The sequence below is a fragment of the Carassius auratus genome, chromosome 22 (assembly GCF_003368295.1).
Source record: "Carassius auratus strain Wakin chromosome 22, ASM336829v1, whole genome shotgun sequence".
Lineage (NCBI taxonomy): Eukaryota > Metazoa > Chordata > Actinopteri > Cypriniformes > Cyprinidae > Carassius > Carassius auratus.
Window position 1 is genome coordinate 2095366 of NC_039264.1, and position 21239 is coordinate 2116604.

Consider the following 21239-nt stretch of genomic DNA (forward strand, 5'->3'; position numbering starts at 1 on the left):
TTCGCGGCGCACACTCTTGAGTTCCTATTGTTCAAAGCCTGACTTTCCTCCTTGCATCTGGACCAACAATAGACTATCTTCCATGCCAAGACAACTGCCTGCCGGTCCCTCCATTCAGCGTTCTCTGATCTATCTCACTGATAGCGATCAGCAACATACACCTAATTTGAATCCTTCGCATCATCACTTTGCCCTTTTGAACTGTCGATCAATTTCGGACAAAGCCCCTTATCTCAATAAAATGATCACTGACAATAACCTTGACATTTTTCATCTCACTGAACCTTGGCAAGTTCCTGAAGATTTTTTACAGTTAAATCTACTTACGCCAGATGGATATAATTATCTGTCCAGACCACGACCCCATGGTAAAGGGGGTGGTCTTGCTATCATCCATTGTGATAACTTCCGTTTCAAGCAACTTGACTTTCACGACACCAATACATTGAGTACATGGTTTTGAAGGCTGACTCTCTCATAATTATTTTGCTCTATCGACATCCTAAGGTCCTTATCTTACTTCTTTTCTGAACTCAGTGAACTGTTGACCCTTGCCTGCTCATTGTCATTTCCCATTCTACTGCTTGGTGACTTTAATATTCATGTTGATGCTTTTTGCTCTAACACCAACCAGTTACTTTCTATTTTTGAATACTTTAATCTAATTCAGCATGTTAATTTTCCTACTTATACCCGTAGTCATACCCTTGATTTGATTTGTACATCAAGGGCCAATATCTCTTCCATCACCTCTACTGACACTGGTATTTCTGATCATAAATTTCTTGATTTTAGCTTCAGCCTGCCTATGCATTAAAATTGTTCTACAACTGTCATATCTTACCGCAATCTCAAAGCTGTTGATACTGCATTATTTTGTACCTCCGTTTCCTCTTCTAATCTCTCTGATGTCTTTGAGATCTCCTCACCCTCACTGATACTATCCAACTATAACTCCATAATCTCGGATATATTAGATAAGCATGCTCCTGTCAAGACCAGAAGTGTCCCTTCCACACATTCGTCTCCTTGGTACACTCCTGAGCTCCGTATCTTAAAGGCCACTGGTAGACGGCTTGAGCGTTACTACAGGAAAACTGGCCTGACTGTTCACCATTTGGCATTCATCGAACATATCAAGAATTATAAATCGGCCCTGAATTTGGCTCGTTCCAGTTTTGTATCTGCTACAATTAATAAATCAAGCAACAGGCCAAAAGTATTATTCAACACAATAAATAAACTTACCAAACCTCCATCTCATGTTGATCTAGCTTCTGATGAACTTTGCACTTCATTCTTGGCTCACATGCTAGAAAAGACAGATGCCGTAAACCAGTGCCTCTTTAATGATGCCATTAACATTAGTTATCTGCTGAATCAACCTGGTCAATCCCTGCCTTTTTTTTCTCTGTCTACTCCTCCTTCTGTCTCTGAGTTAATCTTGAAATCCAACCCTTCATCTTGTCATCTTGACCCTGCTCCTACTACTCTACTGAAACTTTGCCATTTAGTTATTTCTGCACCTATCTCTCACTTCATCAACGCATCTCTTACTTCTGCTTCATTTCCTCTATTAAAACTGCAGCTGTTCCCCTCTTCTCAAGAAACCCAACCTTGATCCCTCAGTTTTAACTAATTATCGTCCCATTTCAAATCTCCCCTTCATAGCTTAAGTACTGTTGCCTCCCAGCTTCAGTCTTTTCTAGTTGAAAATAATCTTTTTGATCCTTTTCAATCTGGTTTTCGCCCTTTGCATAGTACTGGAACTGCACTAGTTAAGGTACTGAATGTTCTGCTTCTCTCTGGTGATTCTGGTTCTCTGTCTATGCTTTTGTTGCTCGACCTCAGCTCTGCCTTCAATACCGTCTCCCATCAACTACTCATTTTGCGCCTTTCGGATGTGGGTATTTCTGGTGCTGCTCTTTCCTTGTTCTTCTCTTATATCTCTGACAGACTGTTTTACATTTCACTTCAGAATTTTCGCTCACCCACTGTCCCCCTGAAGCAAGGTGTCCCTCAGGGATCCGTTCTTGGGCCATTATTATTTATAATCTATATAATACCACTTGGTCAGATCCTCCGCCGTCATGGTTTTAATTATCATTTTTACGCTGACGACATTCAATTATATACTACCTGTACATCAACTTTATCTTTCACAACTGACAAAATCTCTGCTTGTGTACATGAAATAAAAGATTGGCTTCATTCAAATTTTCTAAAACTTAACATGGACAAAACTGAGATTATTTTCACTGGACCTTCATCACTCACTAATACAATTCCTACCAACTTCACCTGTGAGATCGCTGGCTCTCTTATCAAATCATCTAGTACTGTTAAAAATCTTGGTGTAATTTTTGATTCCTCTCTATCTTTCCACTCTCACATTAATTCCATCACTAAATTGGCATTCTTTCATCTACGTCGTATCGCTCAGCTCTGTCCCTTTATCAGTATCTCAGATGCTGAAACTGTCATCCATGCATTTGTCACCTCACGTCTTGATTACTGCAATGCACTTTTCATTGGCCTATCAGCCAGCTCCATTTCCAAATTACAATACATTCAAAACTCTGCTGCCAGACTACTCACCCACACCAAGCGTTCTACACATATTTCCCCAATTCTGCATGATCTTCACTGGCTTCCTGTGGCTTACCGTATATAATTCAAAATTCTCCTTCTCGCTTTTAAGTCTCTGCATGGCCTTGCTCCCCCCTACCTCTGTAACCTGCTTCTCACCTACACCCCTACTCGCTCTTTACGATCCGCTGATTCCAGCCTTCTCGTTGTCCCTCGGCATCGCCTTGCTTCAATGGAGGGCAGATCATTTGTTGCGCCCAAAATGTGGAACTCTCTCCCCCCATCACTCCGTTTTGTTAACACTATCTCTGAATTCAAATCCATGCTCAAAACACCTATTTTCTGAATGTTATAGTTCTTAGTGTTTTTTTTTTCTCTGCTGGTTGCTGCCCCATCTACCCAATTCTCACTTACTGTACTTGCACTCTCAATTGCCTACTGTTGTTCTGTCTGCTCTCTTTGTCAATTGCCTTTATTGTTGTTTGTTTATTGTAAAGTGTCCTTGAGCTCTGGAAAGGCGATATATAATTAAAACGTATTATTATTATTGTTATTACTATTATTATTATTATTACCAATCAAACAAGATTCTGTTGAGCTTATGAATCCGATGAGTCATCGCTGAAATGCCGGTGCTTCCTTCACTCGCTTACTGATGGAATATCACCTTTATTTATATAGTGCTTTAAACAAAATACATTGCGTCAAGGCACTGAACAACATTCATTTGGAAAACAGTGTCTCAATAATGCAAAATGATAGTTAAAGGCAGTTCATCATTGAATTCAGTTATGTCATCTCTGTTCAGTTTAAATAGTGTCTGTGCATTTATTTGCAATCAAGTCAATGATATCGCTGTAGATGAAGTGACCCCAACTAAGCAAGCCAGAGGCGACAGCGGCAAGGAACCGAAACTCCATCGGTGACAGAATGGAGAAAAAAACCTTGGGAGAAACCAGGCTCAGTTGGGGGGCCAGTTCTCCTCTGACCAGACGAAACCAGTAGTTCAATTCCAGGCTGCAGCAAAGTCAGATTGTGCAGAAGAATCATCTGTTTCCTGTGGTCTTGTCCTGGTGGTCCTCTGAGACAAGGTCTTTACAGGGGATCTGTATCTGGGCTCTAGTTGTCCTGGTCTCCGCTGTCTTTCAGGGCAGTAGAGGTCCTTTCTAGGTGCTGATCCACCATCTGGTCTGGATACGTCCTGGATCCGGGTGACTGCAGTGACCCTCTGATCTGGATACAGACTGGATCTGGTGGCCACGGTGACCTCGGAACAAGAGAAAAACAGACAAATATTAGCGTAGATGCCATTCTTCTAATGATGTAGAAAGTACGGTGTTATGTGAAGTGTTTCCGGTTCCGGTTTACCTAATTAATGCAGCCTAAAAATCCTTTAACGGATTTGGATATTAAAAGCATATTAGTATGTTATGTGTATGCCAGGTTAAAGAGATGGGTCTTTAATCTAGATTTAAACTGCAAGAGTGTGTCTGCCTCCCGAACAATGTTAGGTAGGTTATTCCAGAGTTTAGGCGCCAAATAGGAAAAGGATCTGCCGCCCGCAGTTGATTTTGATATTCTAGGTATTATCAAATTGCCTGAGTTTTGAGAACGTAGCAGACGTAGAGGAGTATAATGTAAAAGGAGCTCATTCAAATACTGAGGTGCTAAACCATTCAGGGCTTTATAAGTAATAAGCAATATTTTAAAATCTATACGATGTTTGATAGGGAGCCAGTGCAGTGTGGACAGGACCGGGCTAATATGGTCATACTTCCTGGTTCTAGTAAGAACTCTTGCTGCTGCATTTTAGACTAGCTGTAGTTTGTTTACCAAGCGTGCAGAACAACCACCCAATAAAGCATTACAATAGTCTAACCTTGAAGTCATAAATGCATGGATTAACATTTCTGCATTTGACATTGAGAGCATAGGCCGTAATTTAGATATATTTTTGAGATGGAAAAATGCAGTTTTACAAATGCTAGAAACGTGGCTTTCTAAGGAAAGATTGCGATCAAATAGCACACCTAGGTTCCTAACTGATGACGAAGAATTGACAGAGCAACCATCAAGTCTTAGACAGTGTTCTAGGTTATTACAAGCAGAGTTTTTAGGCCCTATGATTAACACCTCCGTTTTTTCTGAATTTAGCAGTAAGAAATTACTCGTCATCCAAATTTTTATATCGACTATGCATTCCATTAGTTTTTCAAATTGGTGTGTTTCACCGGGCTGCGAGGAAATATAGAGCTGAGTATCATCAGCATAACAGTGAAAGCTAACACCATGTTTCCTGATGATATCTCCCAAGGGTAACATATAAAGCGTGAAGAGTAGCGGCCCTAGTACTGAGCCTTGAGGTACTCCATACTGCACTTGTGATCGATATGATAGATCTTCATTCACTGCTACGTACTGATGGCGGTCGTATAAGTACGATTTAAACCATGCTAATGCACTTCCACTGATGCCAACAAAGTGTTCAAGTCTATGCAAAAGAATGTTGTGGTCAATTGTGTCAAACGCAGCACTAAGATCCAATAAAACTAATAGAGAGATACACCCACGATCAGATGATAAGAGCAGATAATTTGTAACTCTAAGGAGAGCAGTCTCAGTACTATGATACGGTCTAAATCCTGACTGGAAATCCTCACATATACCATTTTTCTCTAAGAAGGAATATAATTGTGAGGATACCACCTTTTCTAGTATCTTGGACAGAAAAGGGAGATTCGAGATTGGTCTATAATTAACAAGTTCTCTGGGGTCAAGTTGTGGTTTTTTTATGAGAGGCTTAATAACAGCCAGTTTGAAGGTTTTGGGGACATATCCTAATGACAATGAGGAATTAATAATAGTCAGAAGAGGACCTATGACTTCTGGAAGCACCTCTTTTAGGAGCTTAGATGGTATAGGGTCTAACATACATGTTGTTGGTTTAGATGATTTAACAAGTTTATACAATTCTTCCTCTCCTATAGTAGAGAATGAGTGGAACTGTTCCTCGGGGGGTCTATAGTGCACTGTCTGATGTGATACTGTAGCTGACGGCTGAATGGTTGCAATTTTATCTCTAATAGTATCGATTTTAGAAGTAAAGGAGTTCATAAAGTCATTACTGTTGTGGTGTTGGGAAATGTCAACACTTGTTGAGGCTTTATTTTTCGTTAATTTAGCCACTGTATTGAATAAATACCTGGGGTTATGTTTGTTTTCTTCTAAAAGAGAAGAAAAGTAATCAGATCTAGCAGTTGTTAATGCTTTTCTATAGGATATGCTACTTTCCCGCCAAGCAATACGAAATACCTCTAGTTTTGTTTTCCTCCAGCTGCGCTCCATTTTTCGGGCTGCTCTCTTTAGGGTGCGAGTATGCTCATTATACCATGGTGTCAAACTGTTTTCCTTAACCTTCCTTAAGCGTAAAGGAGCAACTGTATTTAAAGTGCTAGAAAAGAGAGAGTCCATAGTTTCTGTTACATCATCAAGTTGTTCTGAGGTTTTGGATATGCTAAGGAATTTGGATACATCAGGAAGATAACTTGGGGCGGCAGTGGCTCAGTGGTTCATGTAGGTTGTCTACAAACCGGAAGGTTGGTGGTTTGATCCCCGGCTCCACCTGACCAAGTGTCGAGGTGTCCTTGAGCAAGACACCTAACCCCAGCTGCTCCCGACGAGCTGGATGGCGCCTTGAATGGCAGTCACCGCAGTCGGTGTGTGAATGTGTGAGTGTATGGGTGAATGTGAGGCAAATTGTAAAGCGCTTTGGATGGCCATGTGGTCTGTTGAAAGCGCTATATAAATGCAGTCCATTTACCATAACTTAAAAAGCAGTCTTTTGTGGTAGAAGTGATGGTTCTTCGATACTTGTAACAAGAAGTAGAATTTACAATTTTGGCTATATGAAGTTTACACAGAACTAAATAATGATCTGAGATATCATCACTTGGCTGAATAATTTCAACACTATCAACATCAATTCCATGTGACAGTATTAAATCTAGAGTATGATTTCGACAATGAGTAGGTCCTGAAACATGTTGTCTAACACCAATAGAGTTCAGAATGTCTATAAATGCTGATCCCAATGCATCTTTTTCATTCTCGACATGGATATTAAAATCACCAACTATTAAAACTTTATCTGCAGCCAGAACTAACTCTGATGTAAAATCACCAAACTCTTTAATAAAGTCTGTATGGTGCCCTGGTGGCCTGTATACAGTAGCCAGTACAAACATAACAGGGGATTTATCATTAACATTGGTTTCTCTGGATAATGTTATATGAAGCACCATTACTTCAAACGAGTTATACTTGAAGCCTGCCCTCTGAGAAATCCTGAAAACGTTGTTATAAATTGAAGCAACTCCTCCCCCTTTGCCTTTTAGACGCGGCTCATGTTTATAACAGTAATCTTGGGGGGTGGACTCATTTAAAATAATGTAATCATCAGGTTTTAGCCAAGTTTCTGTCAAACAGAGCACATCTATATTATGATCAGTTATCATATTATTTACAAAAAGTGTTTTCGTAGAAATGGATCTGATATTCAATAAGCCAATCTTTATCATTTGTTTATCCATATTGCATTTGTTTTTTATTTGTTGAACCTCAATTAAATTGTTAACCTTAACTTGGTTTGGACATTTTTTGTATTTTCTAGTTCGGGGAACAGACACAGTCTCTATAGTGTGATATCTAGGTGAAAGAGTCTCTATGTGCTGAGAATTAACTGACCTCTGTGACGGGAGGCAGCTAGCAGACGGTCGGTTTAGCCAGTCTGTCTGCTTCCTGACCTGGGCCCCAGTTAGTCAAGTATAAACACTAAGATTATGTGCCATATTTCTAGACAGAAGAGTGGCGCCACCCCAGGAGGGATGAAGACCATCTCTTTTAAACAGGTGGAAGGAATACCTCTTTCTGGCAAATTCTCTCAATTCGTATAAAAAATATGTTATGGCATGACGCCTATATTACTTAAGTAAACAGACAGGTTTTTATAATAAATTACATAATTAGGGTACTTTGACCATCGCATATTCTAATTATTAACAATTTATGAAAAGTGAGAATCCAGATATTTCATTATATAGTTCATGCTTCTGGGAATGTTTCTAATAAAAACAGTAATAATAATAATAATAATGCTTAATAATAATTTGCCAATATGCTGTGGCTGCTGTGTGTCACATGACGACCCCCTGTGACGATCGAGACCCAGTGAAACACAGGGAAAGAGAGATCCACTTGCAGAATTGGTTTATTTTGGGTAATCCAAATCGTAATCCAAACAAGCCGGTGTCAAAACCAGAAAACAATCCAAAAAAATAAAAAAACAGGGAAGGAACAGGAAGGGAACAGGAACTCTGAATGCAAGGAATGTCAGAAGACGAGAAGACTGGGTACATAAGGAAACGGAAGGAAAGGACTCCATGCAGACAACCGGAAAAGACTGGTAAATATAGGGAGGCTAATGACTAATAAGTAAAGACACCTGGTTAAATTAAAAGGAATGCAATTACTGTGATGAAGGGACAAGGCTAGTGGGACTTGTAGTGCGTACGGTGAGGTGCCTAAGGGGAAGTGAGCCCACTAGTGGACACCCAGGGAAACAGAGACCAGACAGCGTGACATTACCCCCTCCTCCACGGAGCAGCTACCAGATGCTCCAGCCGAACCCAAGAAGAGACCAGGAGGGAGGTGGAGCGGCGGAGGACCAGGGGGAGGGACGGAGGGCCAGGTAAAATGGGGAATCGGAGACAAGAGGACCACGTAAAATAGGGAAAACGGAGACAAGAAGTGCAAACACAAAAACAAGGAGCCCAGGAGGGAGGTGGACCGGCGAAGGATCAGGGGGAGGGACGGAGGGCCAGGTCCTTAGAGGGAAACCGAGAGAAAGACAAAGACAAGGAACCCAGGAGGGAGTTGGACCGGTGGAGGATCAGGGGGAGGGACGGAGGGCCAGGTCCATAGATGGAAACAGACAGAAGAGAAACAAAACAACAACAAGCACAAGTCCAGGAAGGACATAACATGAAGCCCACAAGGGCAGAGCAGAAGACCACTGCATCCGTGCGGTCAGGACAGAAGCCCACCCAGGCGGTGCAGAAGACCACCACATCTGTGTGGTCGAGACAGAAGCCCCCCAGGGCGGCCCAGAAGACCACCACATCCGTGTGGTCGAGACAGAAGCCCAGAAGAATTAACAGGAGAGCAAGTCTGGTTAGGCAAGTCTGAAACAGAGAACATGAACAAGTTAAGTGAGTGAAAGTGAAAGTGACGTGACATTCAGCCAAGTACGGTGACCCATACTCAGAATTTGTGCTCTGCATTTAACCCATCCGAAGTGCACACACACTTCGGATGGGTTAAAGGGTAGCCTCTGTGGCCACGACAGGATCAGTTGAGCGCTCCGATAGTTCGGTTGAGACGTGACGAAGCTCTGGAAGTTCCGCAGAGGCGAGGAGAGACTCTGGTAGGTCAGCCGAGATGAGGAGAGGCTGTAGTAGTTCAGCAGAGGCGTGAAGAGGCTCTGGTAGTTCAGCAGAGGCGTGTAAAGGCTCTGTTAGTTCAGCAGAGACGTGGGGAGGCTCTGGTAGTTCCACAGAGACGTGGAGAGACTCTGGTAATCCCTTGGTGTTTAGACTGGATTCCAGAAGATCAGTACTGACTTGACTCTGCTCATGAAGATCATTGGTGGCCTGACTCTGCTCATTAAGATCATTGGTGACTTGCATTTGTTCATGAAGATCAATGGTGACTTGCCTTTGCCCATGAAGATAGTCTGTGACTTGACCTTGCCAATGAAGATCAATAGTGACTTGCCTTTGTCCATGAATTTCACCGGTGACTTGGCTTGACTCCGGTGTGTCAACAGTGACTAGCCCTGACTCTGGAAGGTCAACAGTGACTAACCCTGACTCTGGAGGGTCCACGAGCACCTGACTCGACTCTGGAGAGTCCACGAGCACCTGACTCAACTCTGGAGGGTCAACTGTGGCTGTCATTCTGTGCAGAGGCGCTGGATAAGCAGCCATCTTGTGCCATTACTCTGGACCGGTGGCCATCTTGGGCCGTGGCGCTGGGCTGGCAGCCATCTTGCGTCGTGACGCTGGGCTGGTGGCCATCTTGCATCGTGGCGCTGGGCTGGCGACCACCTTGTGCTGTGGTGCTGGGCTGGTGTCCATCTTGCCTCGTGGCACTGGGCTGGCATCTATATTGTGCAGTGGCGCTGGACTTGCGGCCATCATGGGCAGTGGCGCTGGGCTGGCGGCCATTCTGGGCAGCGGCGCTGGGCCGGCGGCCATTCTGCGCAGCGGTGCTGGGCTGGCGGCCATCTTGTGCAGCGGCGCTGGGCTGGCGGCCATCTTGTGCAGCGGCGCTGGGCTGGCGGCCATCTTGTGCAGTGGCGCTGGCTCGGCAGACGTGTGCTTCCTCTCCCCTCTCCGTCCGCCATGATGAGACGGTGGCTCCGATCCGTCCCACATGAGCCAAGGGTCAAAGGGGGGCCATGGTGGAGAGCGATGCCGGACTTCCTCTCGACCACTAACTCCTCTGCGACCTCCCCTGGTCCCACGAAACACAACCAGGTGGGTTCCCTCAAAACCACTCCTTCTGTCCCGCTAGGTGGCTGGGGAGGAAACATCAAAAACCATACAGCTGGATCTTAGTAGATGGAGTCCTTCTGTGACGATTGAGACCCAGTGAAACACAGGGAAAGAAAGATCCACTTGCAAAATTTATTTAAGGTAATCCAAATCGTAATCAAAACAAGCCGGGGTCAAAACCAGAAAACAATCCAAAAAATAACAAACAGGAAGGGAACAGGAACTCGGAATGCGAGGAATCTCGGAAGACGAGAAGACTGGGTACAGAAGGAAACGGAAGGAAAGGACTCCATGCAGACAACAGGAAAAGACTGGTAAATATAGAGAGGCTAATGACTAATAAGTGAAGACACCTGGTGCAATTAACAGGAGTGCAATTACTGTGATGAAGGGACAAGGCTAGTGGGACTTGTAGTGCGTACGGTGAGGTGCCTAAGGGGAAGTGAGCCCACTAGTGGACACCCAGGGAAACAGACCAGACAGCGTGACACCCCCCCATGCCTAGACACAATTAATAATATTTCCACAATATTGACGCTCGCAGAAATATAAATTTGTTTACATTTTGCAGAACAGATGAAAGAAGATCCGTCAATGTGCATTTGGTTCGTTATGTTCAGATGTTCAGTAACTTAGCGGTTATGTTAGGAGTTTTCAGTCTTCTTTGTGTCAGAGGTTATTTATACATATATATAATACATACTTATATAATTTATTTTGTGATGCAAATCAGATTTTTCATCAGCTGTTACTCCAGTTTTTAGAGTTATGATCCTTCAAAATATAAATCTAATATATTGATTTATAACCAGTGCTGGAAACAGTTTTGCTGCTTAATATTTTTTTGGAACCTGTGAGATTTTGTTTAGGATTATTTGATGAATAGAAAGATAAAAAGAACATCATTGATAGTAAATCTACATATTGGAATGATTTCTGAAGGATTATGTGACATTGAAGACTGGAGTAAAGGCTGATATTTATACACACACACATACATTGCATACACTTTATCTATGTATCTAAATAAAAATACTCAGTATATATGACCCAAAGTAACTAACTACTTGAGTAGATTTTTTTTATCCGATACTTTTTTACTCTTACTCAAGTAACTATTCATACTAGTACTTTTACTTGAGTAAATATTTCGATAAGTACTTTTACTTGAGTACAGTTTTTGGGTACTCTACCAACCTCTGATAAGAACCAACAGCACATACATTTAGGCTATACCCATTTCTATTTGTAACACAGCCACTTTAAAGGAGCATTGTGTAGGTTCTGAAATTTCTAACCATTACTGACACCACTAGCTGTTAGAGGAACTGCAGCCAGTTTCATGCTCGTTCTCAGTGCGCAGAGGAGCACGCTCTTTTTTTTTTTTTTTTTTTTCATTTGAAAACACTATTGCCGCTGCTCACTATAATGGCTGGCGTGTCGTACAGTTGTAAGCCCAAGTAGACAAGAACATGCATGACGTCACATTTTGTGAATTTTTGCGCCAATTCGTGCCCGACTCCTCCACACAATGGGCTAGGTACACAAGATGGCGCTGGTGAGCTTCAGCGACGCTCGCATTGACTGTAAGGGAAACTCACATACGAAACATGGATAGATGTATAAAATTAATGATTTTCAAATTTAACAGCGGATAGTGGGTATATCAAAAAAATGGGGAAACATCCTTCCCTACATTTTACGTACCTCTGTGTGGAAATTCATCAAGAGACAACGCGGAGATTGCTTTATTCTTCTGTTGATTATGCGGATCAGCGTCAGGTCAGGTCCACAGGGATTTCTTTTTTCAAACACAAACCTCTCAAATATGCAATACTTTTCATTTTCGAAGAGCTGTTCTTCTGTTATGTAAGATCAATGTTTCTGACTGTCAAACAAGACGCACACAGATTTCTGATAAAGCATGTTTTATTAACTTTATTTGATAACATAATTTATAACTAACTGTACAATTAAACGTAATATAATTATGGTAGGTTTGCATTAAATAAAATATCACTGTTTGCATTCATGTGTGTGTGTTTTTATCTATGTTTATTTGTTTTGTGGAAGATCTGCAGCATAAATCATTATCTGTCTATGAGCAGCCCATGTATATTGTTATTCTTTTGCATTAATTATCAGATTAAACAGATATTAAAATTAGTCATGTATTACTTAACTGTGTAAAATAATAAAATCTGTTTTGAAAATAACGATGAAACAGACTGATATATGTGTACAATTGAGAAATGGATACTTCTGAAGATAAATCGCAGCCCATGTCTCACGAGGTAAATATTTAATATAAATAATAATAATAATAATGCAAACATTTTCGAAAAATAAGTAATTTGTACATTTACATATTTGGTAAGATAAAAATACATTATATAGCTCTGTATACACACCATGAGTTCAACTTTCATCTCGTGAACAGTAGTGAACATTAGTGTATTTAATTCATTCACCAGACCCAAATATACACTGTTTCAAATCCACTGGCTCAGTTAACATTTATAGTATAGTAATTCTAGCAGTGTAGATCTTATTTGCATTTGAAGTGATATTATAAATCCTGTAAACATATAGAAGGTAATATTTTGACTTCTCCGGTTCTCTGCACTGACTTTAAGCACAACCGGAAATATCTACGCACACACTCGCAAGACCGGAAATCGAAGATGGCGGAGATATGCAACTAGCCCATTGAGCCTACAGGCTGATAGAGGCAACCGTGGTGGACAGTCGAGGTGTCATTCTTTTTTTTACATCATGGTTGGCTCATACATGTACAAATGAAAACTCTATCTTAAAGATTTTTTTTTTTAAGTAAAAACCTCCACATGGCTCCTTTAAATTCACATTCTGAGTAACATATATATGTGTGTATATATATGTATATATATGTATATGTAACTCAGAAGTGTGTGTGTGTGTATATATATATATATATATATATATATATCATTTTTTATTTTTTGATATATATAATGAAAATTAATTGCCAACTGAGACAAGTTGAGGAAAAATACCAAGTAAAACACAAATTTATACATATGTGTTTGAATGTTTCTGTAATGAACAGTTTTTAGAAAACCAGAATGCCTGTAAATAAACAATATATTAATGTTTGGCATTTCACACAATAGTCAATGAAAACACAGGTCCAAACAGCGCCACAGTATAACAACTGCAACAGTCTGAAAGAAGTAGATGTGTGGGTGTTAAATATATATTTGTGTTTTTGAAAGAATAGGTTGAACATCAACCAGAAATCTCAATAGAACAGGGCCTTGGTGCCATCTACTGGCAATTTTATATTGATATTAAGTAGTAGTATATTTATTTAGCCTCCTTTCATTTCGGCATTTACAACTCGGTTTAAATGAGCTTGCTAGAAGTTCATAGAACAATTTTTTATAACATAGAAATTCAGAATATAATTAAGTAATGCATCCACTCTACTAGCTTTTTTTATTATTATTATTGCAGCCTATATAGCCTATTTCCTATTCCCATGCAGGCTCGGGCATAATTGATATTTCAAAATACATTCAAAGCTTTTTACTGTTGAGATTAGTTTTTTTTTTTTTTTTTATGTATCCAAACCTAAATGGTATTTTCTTAATATTCTTCGAGGATGTTAAAAGCTAGGCCTATGTAGTCTATAGCTATTAATGTGATTTTCTCTGCTGAAAATTACTTAATCTAATTTAATAATAGATTAAATTACCGTTCAACAGTGTCTAAAATAAGACAAGTCCATTCAATTAAATTCAAATTTAGTTTCACAATACATATTGTTTCAAAGCAGCTTTACAGAAAATCCATTTCAGAAATATAGCCTACATATACAAATACAGTTAGTTAGTTATTAATCCATCATACAAGTAGCTGCTTAAAAGTACAAGCGATATTTTTTAATTAGCCAAGGCACGTTAAGTATTGCGTTCAGACGTTCAGACGTTCTCCACACGCACGTTAACATGTCTTTTAGCTTGGTTAGGAAAGAAATGAGTATGGCGAGTGGAATGTGACAGGATTACCTGCCGAAGTCGACAGTCGTGTACTTTTACGTGTGAGAAGGGTACGTCGCCTCAACTGACGTCTTCCACACAAAAAAAAAAATAAAAATAAAATTCGTTAAGTAACATCTCTGCATTACACTAACCCTCTAAATAATACATCATCATCGGAGGTGTAATTTTACCGAGTAATAAAATGACAGAGAATATGTTTTTCTATAATCCAGTGATATAAGTTGTAATAAGTAATGTCTGAAGTATACTTTCATGCATATAGTAATGTATTTGATTTTACTTAAGGGATGTATTTGTATTTTACTTAAAGGATAGTTCACCAAAATCAAGAACTTCATAATCAAGTAATCACTGAGAAATCATTTACTCATTTTCATGTCTTTCCAAACCTGCAGGATTTTATTTCTTCTGTGGGACATAAAAGTTATTCTAAGACCTTCCTATAATCCAATACTTTTTCCATGTCCCTCAAAGATATGATTTTTGGCTTTCCGATAAGTATACAATGGCTAATTTAACTGAATATTACAAAAAAATATCATGACTAATATTTATAAAACATATTATATATGTATTCATTTAAAAAAATAAAAATAAAAAAAATAACACGATAAACAGCCAAGTATGACCCATACTCAGAATTCGTACTCTGCATTTAACCCGTCCAAAGTGCACAGTGAACACACAACCGGAGAAGTGCCACTTTGTCACTTTAGTAGTTTATCAATTTCTTTTCTGGTATTTTTCCCCCCATTTTAATTTGTTGACTTCTGCTGTTTTCAGATTTCATTACTTAAACATTGTTCGTACTCTGCTTGCTCATGGAATAAAGCAATAAAAAATTTACACTGCTTTATTTAATATTGTGGGAAGAGGTCTTAAAGCCATCACAATTCACTGAATCATAATTTTGGATTGTGAGAAATCTATAAATGAAAAAGAAAATACTAATAATAAATATCAAAGTATACTTTCATCCATTTTTTTTTTTAACCCTCTCAAGGCATGTGTTGCAGATTTGCAACAGTAAAGTAACTAGAAACCTTATTACTCCAGATACATATTTTATGAATCTGGAGTACTAAAAACTTTACTATAGGTTACTAAATTTACTAAGTTACTAAAACTTAATTTGAGCCTGAGAGGGTTAAATGGTTATTAAATATTTAAACTTGAGTAAAAGTCACAACAAGAAAACCATGTGATGTTTCAGATGAAAGTTTAATCATTTAATAACGAATATATTATCGGTTGGAGTTTTTGTAAATGTTTTACAATACAATCTTTAATCTTTAACTGTTATTTAATTAACAAAAGTACAAATAAAATAATTTAAAAGATTAAATACATTTTGTAAATATAAACACATTTTAATTTTGATGGCTGCAAAATAATAATAATAATAATAAAATCAAATGAAAGTGAAAGAACACCTCCTGCATGAAAAATAATCAAATTAGTAAGTAACCCCTGAATGAAATAACCAAAAATTATAGTAAAAGTAAAAGTAATATTATTTTTGGCCTTTATTTTTTTTTGCTCATAACTTTATAAAACATAAAACAAAAATAAACACCATTATTTAGATTCTCCTGATTAAAAAGAGCCCCAAATCACTATAATCCGTCATTATCTAAAGATATTCCTATGAAGTTATAACACGCATTAAACTACACAGGAGCTTGGCAAAAAAAAAAACCTTCAAAGGTATCTGTAATGGTGATTTTCGTTCGTAACCTCATGAAACATCATATATCATAGAAAAAGGAACGTCATTATTTGCAGAAAATCCATCATTTAGATCCTAAGATATCTCTCATAAAGCTATAATACATAAAAATTAATTAATTAGTTAAGTAATATATATATATATATATATATATATATATATATATTAAAAAAAATCAGAGGTTGCACTCTTGCCAAACATGCATAGATCTTGAAAAATGACACATTCTTTTCAGAAAATTCTTCTGATTAATAATCCAAAATGTACCATAATCAGTCGATCAGATCGATAGATAGATATTCCTCATAAAGCACAACACATTAAATCAGACAGGGTCACAGGGACACATATGATGCAGCAAAGAAAAAAAGGCCCAATGCTACAAGTTTTTATTCGTAAGTTCTCGAAACATGCACATAATTGGATGTCATTATTTTCAGGAAATTCTCCTGATTAAAAAGAGTTGACCATAATCTGTCATAGATCTAAAGATATTCATCATCTAATTATAAACTCCAAGTGTGCACATTGTGTAACTTTCTCGTGGATTTTTATGCTGGTCATTTCATAACACATGCTCTGATTGTGGAAAATCACACATCATTATTTATAGCAGATTCTCACGATTGAAATAAATCTAAAATCAAAACAACCCATTTCGTCTTTCGTGTGAATAATAATACCTAAACCCATGAATTAAAGAAATCAGTTGGAAATATCCTTTGAACACTTGGCAGGCAGAATATAAAACCTAAAATGTTTCTGTATTTTATCTTTTATATAACTTATATAACTATATATAACTAAATAAATTAAATCTTTTTTTTTTGTGCCATGTACCCTAATATGTCAGAACAAATAAACAAATAAAACAAGTGTAATTATTTAGGACTTTGACTAAACTTGAAATTCAAAACAACAATTTCTAAATGTCAAGGACTAAGAGAAAGGCTACCTTGGTTCCAAATGCTTCATGATATCACCATAAAATGTTATTCACATATATGAATGAATCATGTAGAACATCACCAAAAATTATTTCAGACAGGAACCACTTTGGCAAGTTTACTTGAGTATATTGAACACAATTTATCGTTGGCGGTATGGTTCCTTATGGGGGTTCTTTCTCCCAGAATAATTGAACATACAAGAGCTTTAACATTAACCCCCTGGAACAATGAATTTAGAAATACATAACAATTAAGACTTTTAATAAAGTCTTTAAAGCAAACGGTGATAATCATATAGATGTGGCACGTCTATCCTGTAACCTGGTTGTGAAGATAGGTGTCTCTCAACAGTGAGGTCCACCAGCTAAGATTTAGGAAGCCTTAGTGATCTGAAACAAAGAGACGACAGCCACAAGGTGCGCAGTAATGTGCTCATGCTTATAATGGGGAGGGAGGGAGGGTTGAGAGCCGTTGAGCATACTTACTGAGCAGTGGTACCACGTGTATATATATGTCCCGTGTCTAATAGGAGAGAGGTGGTGATTGGAGTGATTTGACAGATGACCGCATCAGCTGTTCACAGCCTTACCTCCGTGGCCTGACTGAACTAACGCTCCGCTCGGTTTATCTTGAGATAAATATAAGAGAGATATTAAAAAAATATCCCTTGACCACGCAAATTTCTCTTACATTTTATCATCTATTTCTCCACATGAGAATATTGAGAGGAATATAGAGAATATAGATCAGTCCAGATCTGTCTCCTATATTAAACATCATGAACCCTAACCCATCATGAAAAGGACATCCAGGCAATGATGAGCACAGACTGATGAGCAGCTGAAGTCTTGTAAAAAAAACTATTAGTATCTTCGATTTACAAACAATTAAACATTGTAATTTAAAAGAGTTGCTGGGACACAGTGTTAAACATGTCTCTGTCCCAGTTATCTTATATTTACAGATTACCAATTTTTTGGTCAGTGAAAACATTGAAAATCTTTACTTTGCACCTTTACAAATCAAATAAACAATAGAATTACTATTTTATTTTAAGATCTTGATTTTGTTTTGCATTTTAAAAATCTTTTTATGATTTGGGGTTGTATTTAATCATATCTTGATGTTTTATGTCTTATTGATGTCTATAAAAGTTAATGTAATGATAAATATAAAATTCAAAGATTTCTATGTACTGTAATTATATAAAACTATACTGTCAGCTCACCATAGTTATGCAAATGAAGTAGATCATCGCGTTTGATTCAATTCATAAGGAATTAAAACTCTTTGAAGCACATTTGGGTTAAAATCAATCCCATGGCGCAATCTAGTGGACAACCTTAATATCACAGCCTTAGCGTCCCAAATATCATAAATTAATAAACCTAATCATGTTTGCTTAGAACGACTTTGTTCTCGACGCAATTTAATGTTAAAGATCGAATGTCTAATGAATATCTATTATAAATACAACTTTATTTCTGTTAAAATTACACTCTTCTATGTCAAGATCACAAGGAAACAACAAAGAAATGTAATTCAAGCAGAAATCATGCATTTCCTCTCAGTTTGTCCCTACTGTTTGTAGCATCCAAGCAAACTGAACATTAATGTGCTGTACGTACTTCAACACCAACTTAACAGATAAACATAATTTATCAAACACAAAATAGACTTCATGCAGTAATTATTATGCACTATTACCACGTTTGGGAAATATCTAAATAACAACCTGTTACAAATGCATCTACTGTAATGCAAACTTTACATTTCGTGTAAAGCGACGTATATTGAAACGATGTATACATCAGGCGTCTTGTGAGGCAACGTATATTGAGACTGCTTATATATCAGGCGTCATCTAAGGCAACGTAGCTAGTTCAGACGTACTTAGAACGCGTACTATTTTTGATAAATTTCTTACGTACGCCGTCGTCACGTCGCCGCCTATGATTGGTTCCAACAGTGACGTCGCCGCGGGTCTTTCGTCTGCCCTCCCATTCAATCCCATTCAAAAATGGACACGGACTGACGGCAACGGAAGGGTCGACTTCTCCTTCTCCTGCTAAGCCTTAGATTTGGCATAATCCACACTTCATAAATGAGACCAGGCGAGCGCCATAAGACTAGAGTGACCGTGATCAGCTCCGGTAGCTGCATCGGAACTGTAACGCGCCGCAGACGTGTGCAGTGGAAATCAGGGGTGAAACAGTCTTTTTCTGCTTATTAGTGCTTTTTAAAAAACTAACTGAGGCATTATTGCCACTAGTGGTGGGAAGGTGTATTGTAACTATCTCATGGATAACAGTGGACTTTCTGGTGGTCCCATAGGTGTGTTAGACCCAACAGCCTTGTGCATATAGTGTGGTTGTGCTTCGGGTGATCCTTGAGAGAGTCCCAGCTCCAGGTCCTTTCTGACACCATCCCCTCCACTCTCTCCCACTTGTGCACTGTCTGAAACAAAAACACCAAAAATAAATCCTTATAAAATATCAACTTCACTTTACAGTTCAGTAACAGTGAGGTTGGAAACAAAGTGCACAACACTATTCATTAAACATTTATTTAATGTATTCAGATGAAAGTTTACAGTATTAACAAATTATTCACAAGTATAATTTTTCAGTGTTTTCAGAGCCCCCAGTTACACTGTTTTAATCAGAACACTAACGTTACAGTATAGTAAAACAAGTCAAATCGAATTCAGTAAATTTTTATTAAACTAAGCACAATCAAAACCTATCACAAAAGGTCAAAGCATCTCTAGCAGAAGTGACAGTGCAATGTAGCAGATGAACAATTTCTGACCAATGTTTCAAGAATAAACTGGATCCTCGATGACTCTACAAGGGGAAAGAAGAAATGGTTTACTGAAAAGTTCTTAAAAAGCAGGATTTCATTTTATACCATTTCTTTAAACCATTGGTTCTCAAACTTCCTATACCAAGTACCACTTCAGAAAATATTTGTTATTAAATATTAAGTTGCACCATAATGACCAACATTAAATTTCAGCAGCGTAGTAGGCCAAACTATTCAGCTACAGCTCTACCGTTAAAAAATGAGGCAGTTTTATTCTAATAAGAATATTTATTGTCGTCAGACACTTTACCATGGTAAATACAGTTTGAACATTAACACTACAACTGTGCTTACGTACAGGTAAATGAAAAACGAACAAAAATTAAATTAAAATGTGATTAAATAAAAATGTCTTAACATTAATCTAGCGTTTCAGCGTCAGTTCAGGCAGGCCACGTAGTCAAGCTCTGCTGTCAGCTGATAGCCAGATCTAACAGCTGATCTGATCGCTAAAGCACTCAATTGGTCCGTTCAAACAGGGCGCCCTATTTAAGTGCATTTTCAGTCTGCTGCTTGGCTGCTTCCACTGCATTGCTTGCAACCCACCTCCTCCCCGATCGCATCCTTAACTTTGTTTAACTTAATCAATGTCATACTGTTTTCATTGATGCATGCTCTGTTCTCAATGGGGGAATTTTATTTGCTGCTCTCCCAGTTTTAAATGGGAGATTGTCCCCAGAAGCTGCTGCTGTTACCTGACTAGCTTTCATGGAGCTCATGAAAAGTATGGGTAACTTAGAACAGAGCCATACCGCCAAATGTAACTTTAACAATCATGCAAATAAAAGCTATACAAAATTTTGACTAAAGAATTGTCTATGGTATTTTTGACCCAAGTGGTCCTGACTGAAATTAGTTTAATTTAGTGATTCACCTGTGTAACCACTAGAGCGGGCCTGAGAACCACTGCTTTAAACAATCCTAATTCATTTTTAAATTAATTTTCATTAATTAATTTAATTGTACCGACATTACCAACACTTTGATACTGTTATAAGAATAAAAACATATATAACACAACTAATGCATGGGATTCATATCAGGAAAATGTGAAAAAAATATCTATGTCCTTTAAGCTACACATTTGTAAACTCTGGTTATACTTTACTATTTTCAAAAGATAATAAAGATAGTGATTTTCTTACCTCATTTTGCCAGTATGTTTGCAGGACCTCGCAGAACACCTGACCCTTCTTGTGTTCACAGCTTTTCTTCTCCTTTGCCATGTCACGACTCAAATTCGCTCAAAAAATAATAATAATAAAAAAAATGAACAGGCAAATATTAAATAATTCAGGACCGACCGAGCAGTCAGTCAGCCGCCTCACTCACAGAAAGACGACAATAACGGTCATATATTAAAATTTAGAAAGGAGCTAAATGATTCATGGTTCAGTTTCCTGAATGATCGAAGTAATAAAATAAAACTACCAATGGGAGTTGTTTCAGT

General features: G+C 38.3%; 1 pseudogene; it reads left to right on the forward strand.

Annotated features, from left to right (window-relative positions):
* Positions 1–21239, forward strand: part of LOC113040740 (GTPase IMAP family member 8-like) — a 30927-nt pseudogene that overhangs the window by 5747 nt on the left and 3941 nt on the right.